General features: G+C 36.0%; 1 pseudogene; it reads right to left on the bottom strand.

The window, feature by feature from the left end:
- Positions 1-471: 471 nt before the first annotated feature.
- LOC143579802 (carboxylesterase 1 pseudogene) lies at positions 472-1,465 on the bottom strand (annotated as a pseudogene).
- Between the last annotated feature and the right edge of the window lie 7,156 nt (positions 1,466-8,621).

Below are 8,621 nucleotides of genomic sequence, written 5' to 3'. Positions count from 1 at the left end.
CTGTTATAACATCTTTTTATATTAAAAAACAATCTAATCAAATATTTGATATGAAAATCCTATAAAATAGGAACATGTTAAAAATTAATATCCTATTTTATTTGAAAAAAGATATTATTTATAATTATCAAACAATTTTGAACTAATATATCATAAACCTATATAAAACATTGCAAACAAAAATGAAAAGGAAAAGTAACATTATATGATCCCATTTGCAACTCATTTGGTGTATCATAATTATCAGCTAACATCTCATGTTTGTTAACCTTAATGGAAGACATGAAACCCGAGATCCCGCGGCTGACAACTCATTAGCTTTAGATTGTTATAATATTCAAATACTGTGATCACCATCACCATAAAACCCTTACACTCTTCAATGATCTACAATTACACACTTGACAGTACTACTAGCTTTATATAAAATATATTGATAACACTTTGCAAACGTAAACAAGAATCAACAGGTAACATTTTATGATAGGTTTATTTATTAGATATTGCAATTCATTTGGTACCATTAACCAAAGAGATGAAACGCGATATCTCCTCGTACAACTCTATAGCTTTAGCCTTGTCAAAATATTCAATCCCATGCTCATCTTCACTGAAGTAAGTCGTGCACTCCACACCCTTCAACTCTAAAGCCTTTGCAAACTCTATCTGACGATCAATCAACAAATCCCCATGATGAAGATACATCAACACTTGCCAACCAGCGTCTTTGATCCGGCACATATCGTCCAGATTACCCAACATCAAGTTGGAATACTCATGGTCACGGCTTGCACCGACAGGGAGCGCAAAATCCCACATCGTATCGCTTAAGGATAACGTAAAGCGAATCCCGGTGGTTGCCAGTCGGATCTCGGATTCCATCCGAGCCTCCCCTCCAATGAATATATTGTGCAAGATCAAACCTTTAATTATCAAGGGCTTAAGATCAGTAAGGTGTTGCGATACATGTAATCCTGCATGGTAGACTATGTTTGCACCAGCACTACTTCCCATTAGGTAACAGTTAGAGAAGTCAGCAAACTTGGTCAACCATGGATCTTGGGTTGACTTAAGCCAGTGCAAAGCCTCTACCCCATCGTCATAGGCAGCTGGAAGGCGGTGCTCCGGCGCGTTTCGATAGTCTACATGTACCACCACAGCCCGGAGGTGTGCGGCTAGTTGGTCACAGAACTCGTGTATGATGGTTGTATCTGCGTTGGTGATAATAAAGCCACCACCACGGAAGTAAACTATTAGAGGGAGCTTTTCCTCCAGTTTTGAATTCGGCATATGAATTCGACACCAGGTTTTGTTAATATCATTGATGGTTACATCTTTGCTAAGTACAGGGTTTTCAGACTCTGGATGCGGTGTGGGAAGGGAGGATGGGAAGGATATGGGGCGAGCGTATGAACCGTCAGCGTTGCATACAACTACGGGTGGGTTTTCCCCGGACATTATGGAGATGAATTGGCCGATGATGAAGTTATGTCCCTTCCATAAGAACGAACTTGAATATATACTAGAAAACTTTGAATTAAATATTTGTTTTCTTTTCTGGATGGCTACTGATTTTTGACTAAATTGTTTTGGTTGGTTGAAGATTCCATAGTCATGTTAGTTAATTGTTGGAACTATACAAGTATTCCACCTACCGCTGTTCAAAAAGTCTGTGTTTAATAGATTAGTGTGATAAATAGATTAGTGTATAGGGGGTATTTTGATAATTTATGTAAAAACTTATTTGTTTGTGTTATAATAACGAATGAGTCCACATGTTTTGTCTCTCATTCGTTAAGGATGTTTAAGGAATGAGTTGACGTATGAAGGTCATTCGCTATGGTTTATATAGCGAATGGCATGATGAATGGAACACTCATTCGTTAGGCATGTCTAACGAATGAGTCATCTCCTATATATACCCTGTAAATTATCTCATTTTCACACACACTACACTGCACACAGTTAAAGTAATTGAATCATGTCGCAATCATATCATAGAGTAGATCATTCAGAGTGAATCAATCACGGATTCTCTATTCATTTAAAACATTGTCTAAACGCGAACAATTTCCAAAAGTAAAAACTAGCTAGACTTTGCCTAGTCCCTTGATCAGTTCGGTTGCAACATTCCCCATTTTAAAATAGATCCATCTTCAATTTCTTCAAACCACTGAAAATTTTTGCATACATGGCTAGCTGCAACCCAAATCAACCCACTAAGAAACATCATCCTCCTGCACAAAACATGTTTCATTTATAGTGAAATATAATTCTCAACCAGATTAAAATTGTGTATGAAATTCTGACCTTGTTGCTTTCCTTGGTCCTTAGACCCACTTGGACCTAAATCATGCTTATTCTTTGGACCATTTTTGTTCACTTTTCCAACCCGACAATCTCTCTTAAAGTGACTTGGTGTGCCACATTTCCAACAGCCCTCTTTTGACTTCTTATTTTGACCTATTTTGTTGTTTGCTGCAAACTTACGTTTCCCTTTGTACTTATTCTTACCGTTAGATGTTCCAACATCCTTAACCATGTTATCAGATTGACCAGCCTGTTTTTTTAACATCATTGACATCAATAGTTTCAAATGTTCTCAAGCCCTCTTCAATTCTTAAGTGACTTCCAAGTTCAGCCGAACTTAATTAACCCTTCATGTGTTTCATATTGTGTTTGAAATCCTTTCATGAAGGGGGTAACTTGTCAATGATTGATGAAACAGAAATGGATCCGTCCATGTTCATGTTGGGTTGGGAAAACTGCCCTAAAATTTGACGGAATTCATGGTATTGTTCCACAACAGACCTAGACTCATCCTTTCTGTAATTGTTAAAATTACTCACAAGAAACTTCTTACTCGAAGAATATTTTGTCATATTCTTGGCTTCAAGTATATCCCACAGTTCCTTAGCGGTTTCAATGTTATGGTACAAATCAAATAATCAATCACTTATACCATTCTGAATTAGGGTAAGGCAGATGTAGTTGTCATTTTCCCATTTTGATTTCCTCCTAATTTGTTCCAAGTTTCCTTCTTCTTCAACCACCAGCATGGGCGTACCGAACACGTGCACCACTTTCATGGTAGTTAAAAGGAAGTGCATCTTCTTTTTCCATATGCGAAAATCCTGGCGTTCGAATTTCTCCAGTTTGTCAAGCTTGCTCGTCAGGTCCTTCAACGATTGCCCGTTCGCCATCTTCACAGAAAACAAATTTGATCTTTGTTGGGGAATTTCTGCAAGCGAGTGTCTTTGGATATCTGAGAGTCATGTAAACACTATCAGATCAAAATTATTTGTGGTTCCCAAATATTATAACCGAATGAAACTCATATTGATTTTAGCAACACTTGAGTATGATATTTGTGAGCGTATGATGAACCATAGATGTTATCGTATGATCAAATATGTTATATTAGGGTTTGATGCAGGGATAGTGATAACTGCTTTGTAGTTATCATAAAACTGAAATTACACTCCTGTTGGTTTCATTAAACTTTATAACGAAAAGTAATTAAATTATTTTTCTAATACGAATTCAAAAAAGCAAAATATGCTCGAAAATTTCCAAGCTGACTTTGGACCCCAGGCAGGGGCGCTGCCCCCTTGGACCCTGCTAGGGCTGCCACCCCTTGAACCTGCTACCAGAGGCGCTGACCTGAGACCCCGGTCTGCCCCCTTAGAACCCCTATGACTTAGGAGCTTCGCCCCTAAGTACCAATAGGATTATAAATTATAATAAGATCAAATAGTATTCACTCCACACTCGACTAATTAGATTCGTATTACAATTAACTTGATCAACAAGTTAATCCCTAATTACACTAAAATCACTAACAGTAATTGATTGTGTTATCATATGAATCCAATATAGAACTATATATATATATTGTTCAATCTACTAGGGCCGACTATAATAGTTATAGAGTCGTGCCTATACTAGAAGATAACCAAAATGCCTTTAGTTGAAAAAAGTAATGAATGCCAAGGATTGGTGAGTCAACTTGGGTTGGTTGCTTAACAGGTCGGGTCGTGTTGACCTGGAACCTGTTTCATTGACTTTCCTAAGGCCAAGATCTAGACTTACCTATTTCTTTCTGGTATTTGATCATGTGCGTAATTTGATTGAACTATGTGTTTCATGTTGTTGAACTATTGGGATCTTTAACTTAAGTCTAAGGGTGTTACCATGACTGCTTTGCTAGAAAATGTTGCTGCAATGGCCCTCGTTTAGCACCCTGTGGTAAATGCAAGCTGCAAAGATGGAAAGAACTTTACTTAAAACAGAAGCATTGATATTGTTGTGGCAGTCTCTATCAATGATCGCTCGATAACCCTTATTCTCCAGGAATGCTGACAAGGTTTGTGGATTTGTAGTGATTTTATGTGTTGTTTAGTTTGTTCACATAGGTTCTTGTGTCCTGTTGTAGTTGGATCTTTATCTATTATCTGAGAAATGGAAAGAGCTTATGGAGAAAATTAGATGTACCCCATGATTACAACTCAGGTAACAAGTTTGGATCTTGTTTCTTTACAAAAATCTTGGACAAAATGGTATTGAGTTATGCGGTTCTAGTTGTAGGGACTTTTGCATTATCCAACTTAGGCATGTTTTGAGTGAATCGCCTTGATGCTATTTTACCTCATGGGCAGGTATGCGTTAACTAGTGGCATGGTTTTGTAAATATTTAACTTTGCACGTTAGACATGGCCTTATTAAAGTGGTTTTTTGTTGAACTCGGGAGCTATTGTGGCTGTTGGAGCTTCAAAGCCTACTCCTTTTGTTGATATAGATGGATATCTCGTTATGAAAAGTCAAATGCTGGTGAGTTTTTATTTCCCTCACAGTTATGAAATTATTTGAGCCGATGGTTATGGTCAAATATGTATCTTGACCCTGTCTTAACTTTTATTTTATATGAACTTCACTTCCCTCATTTTTAGAGTTACCTTTTTGTGAGAGGTACCAATTTTCTGTATTATGTATAGGGAGTAATGCTCGATTATAACTTCATATGCTCTTAATTGAAGATATTTAATTATCCCTTTTTTTATATTCTCACTATCATCTACAAGTTGCAGACAACAGATTTGATTATTGATTGTGGTCATATGGAATCTGCATAATTGCTACGACTTACTGGTATTTTTTTTACCTTAAAAATGATATCTGTTACGATATTTTTTTTTATAAAATTCCTTTTTCTAATTTAAGAACTACGTATAGGAACCACTTAACTGAAACCGGTTACCGAACATATGTTATTATTACATATATAATAACAATAATAGTAGTAATTAGTTAATAATTATATATATATATAATAAAAATGCTAAGTTCGTGAGCCGGCTCGAGCGCGAAAAGTACTCGTTTATTATTTGGCTCGATTGAGCTTTTTGACAAGCCGATCTCGAGTAGTTCGTGAGTAGCTCGGCTCATTTGCATCCTTAAACAAGGCTAGTGTTGATATGGTTGTTTTTAATAGGTTATTATCTAGTTTATGTTGATAATTAAGCTGGTTAGACAAGTTAGAGCATTCCTAGCCCCGTTCCTCATCCCTATTTCTATAATTACACTAGAAAACACTATATTTCTTTCTTTTATTCAATTAAATAATATTTTTTTATACCTTTATCATTACAGTTTTCTCTTTTCACCCTATAATTTACAAAAAATCACTACCTTTTCCCCAAATTTACAGAAAATCACTACCTTTTGTCTCTCCACCCTATAATTTACACTCACAATCACACCCTATAATTTACAAACCCTCCTCACATAATTTTAAGGGATGGGTTGGGAATGCTCTTAGTGGCCATATTGTTTACATATTTAAAAGTCTTTAATTTTCTTATTAGGTACCTCGCATGAATTTTGAAGTTGTTGAAAGAGGTTAACGAGCGTGGTGAAGTTTTTAGTTTTTATTCAAGTATTTGTTACTTTTCTTTTTAAATATTTGATATTTTTACTTGATTTAGAATTATCAAACCATCTTGTATTTGATCGAACTTTTAATTGTGGTAAATATATTTTGATTTCTATATTCTAGAGTTTTGCCATTATTGTTTTATATTCCTAAAAGGTGCAAGATTAAAAAAATTTGTGGTGGCCGTAAAAGAAATGCTAGTGAAGCTCAAAAGTTTTATAGTTGCAGGACAAAAATAGTGTAACTAAAAGTTCAAGGTTTAACAGGACAAAAAAGTGTCACAAAGCCCAAAAGTTTGTAATGTTGGACAAAAAAAGTGCCACTAAAGATCCAAAAGTTTGTAGTGGCAGAAAAAAAGAGCCACTAAAAAAGTCTAAAAGTTTGTAATGGCAAGCGATAAAAAAGTGTCAATAAAGTCCAAAATTTTTTTAGTAGCTGAAGAAAAAAAGTGTCACTAAAAAACCAAAAATTTGTTGTGACAGACAAAAAAAGTGCCACTAAAAGGGCTTTAGTGGTAGCGCTTCTAGTGACAGTGTTTTTGTGTGTCACTCATTCTAACAGGGTTCTTTAGCGACACTTCTTTAGCTTCTTGTGACACTTTTTTGTGTACCATTAAATGGCTTTTATTTGTAGCAGGTGTTAGCATTTTGAACAAGGAATCACCTTGCTCATATTGAATTCACTTTCTAATCAAAATGGAGTCCACACCTCTCAGAATATATTCTTCTCCTCGGTTTAATTTTTGAGTTATAGCAAAAAAAATAAATGAGCTTGCATCTTACTACTCTATTAATTCTCTCCCTAGGGCCTTCACATAGGATGCCACCTAGATGTCATGCCACTTATTTCCTTTTATAATCAATCTATTCTTAGAAAACACAGACCTGTAATCAAAATGGTAACCCGATTTGGACATGTTAATACTTGTCTGAACCATCTCTGGATCTTATCCAGCAACCCTATTCTACCCACTTTCCTTCTCCTTCTTCCTCTTTGACGCTCTTAATAGCCATCACCGTAATAACTGACCTTAATATTCATTCAGGGTTATTGCTTATTTAATCATCTCTTCCAAGAATCAGTGGCATCGGTTCCATGTTCCCTAACCCAAATCGAAAGCTCCGCCGATTCCTATCTATCAACCTGTAAGATTGATTACTATTTTTTTGTATTGGGTCGTTTCATCCAAAGACATCTACATCGGAAAACGCCATTACGGCTTCACCGACGCTACCTGCCACTGCATCTTAATTCATCAATTCCAAAAGAGGTTGCCTCGAACTTAAAGTGCATTTTCAGGATTTGATGAGTGAAGGACAGGTTATAAATTCTAATAAGTTATTAATGTTTCTTAGTTATGCTACCTAATTTCACTTTTTTTTCATTCTATGTAGCGTTTGTTCTTTTTTATCTAATTACTTTAAAAAGTTGCCACAACCCCCGACCGCTATACCCCGGGAGGGGAGCCGTGAACGTTGAGTGGTGTATCGATGTTTATTAAAATAATTTGCAGCGGAATATTTCATCAGAACCGTAGTTAGGAAAATTAATCAGAGTTATAAAAACACCATAATTCTTATTTCATAAACAGGGATAAAAACCTATTTTTATACAAACATAAGTTTTATAGGGATAAACCCTAATTTACAAAACATGTTTCTTTATTCTGGTGACCAGCCACTTATTTAAGATGGAAGCCTGCATGCATCATTCCTTTGTCTCTAACAGGTCACCTGAAACATGTTTAAAAAATATTTGATCAGCAGGAAATACTGGTGAGTACATTCATTTATAAATGACACATTTTACAGCTACAACATTAAGATGTTTTTACATCTGCCTACTTACAAATTACTGAAAGGTACTTGTCACTCGACCGTATCTGTGACTGTGGTCATATTACTTATTGGCTAACACTTGTCCAATAAATAACGTGTAATAGCTCAGTAGGCAAGCCTTGTATACAAATTATCGAAAGGTACTTGTCACTCGACCGTATACAAAACTCCACAATACCAGTAGTAACCATCCAGTAAGTCTACAGAGACTTAATCACTGTAATGTAGTTTAAATCCTTTGAAAATATTTAAACTATCCGTCATGAGTTTGATGGTTTTGGAAAAGCATCATGACAGTGTTGGAAAATCAATTGTCTCACGCAAATGCGAGTTATGCAAAAATTTCGAATGTCTCACCTTGCAAGTTTATATTTAACAAGCCTTCTGGTGTTAAGCATCTAGATTAAACACAATGTAGTATATCTCTATTAGTATAAACCCATAATCATAATGATAATCACGAGACATGAAACTTTACACGATAGCACAATGTCATACCTTGGTTAGGTAGAGCTTTTGGATTCGTGTTATAAAAGTTCCTTTCAATCGGAGAGGTACCGTTACAATTACTTGGTATAATACTAGCCTTATATAAGAAAATTTTAGAGAGATCAAAAGTTTTTTTTTTTGAACGATTTGTGCAGTCCAATAAGCCTCCCTATTTATACTCGAAATTGAGCATCTTCGCGTATCGCGAAGGAATCTTCGCGTATCGTGAAGCTGCAGTAGGGTTGCCGAGTCAGCCCTAGCTATGCCACGTGGCTTGACACGTGTCAGGCTACGTGTCAATGTTGCGTAGCTTTCATGTCATATCTTCGCGTATCGCGAAGAAGCTTAAGCATACTCCTTCG

This window comes from Bidens hawaiensis, unplaced genomic scaffold (genome assembly GCF_021521415.1).
Source record: "Bidens hawaiensis isolate Kalapana, Puna unplaced genomic scaffold, B.hawaiensis_p1.1 tig00001463_1, whole genome shotgun sequence".
NCBI classification, from domain to species: Eukaryota; Viridiplantae; Streptophyta; class Magnoliopsida; order Asterales; family Asteraceae; genus Bidens; species Bidens hawaiensis.
The sequence above is the reverse complement of the archived record's forward strand: the minus strand, read 5'-3'. Positions and strand labels throughout refer to the sequence as shown.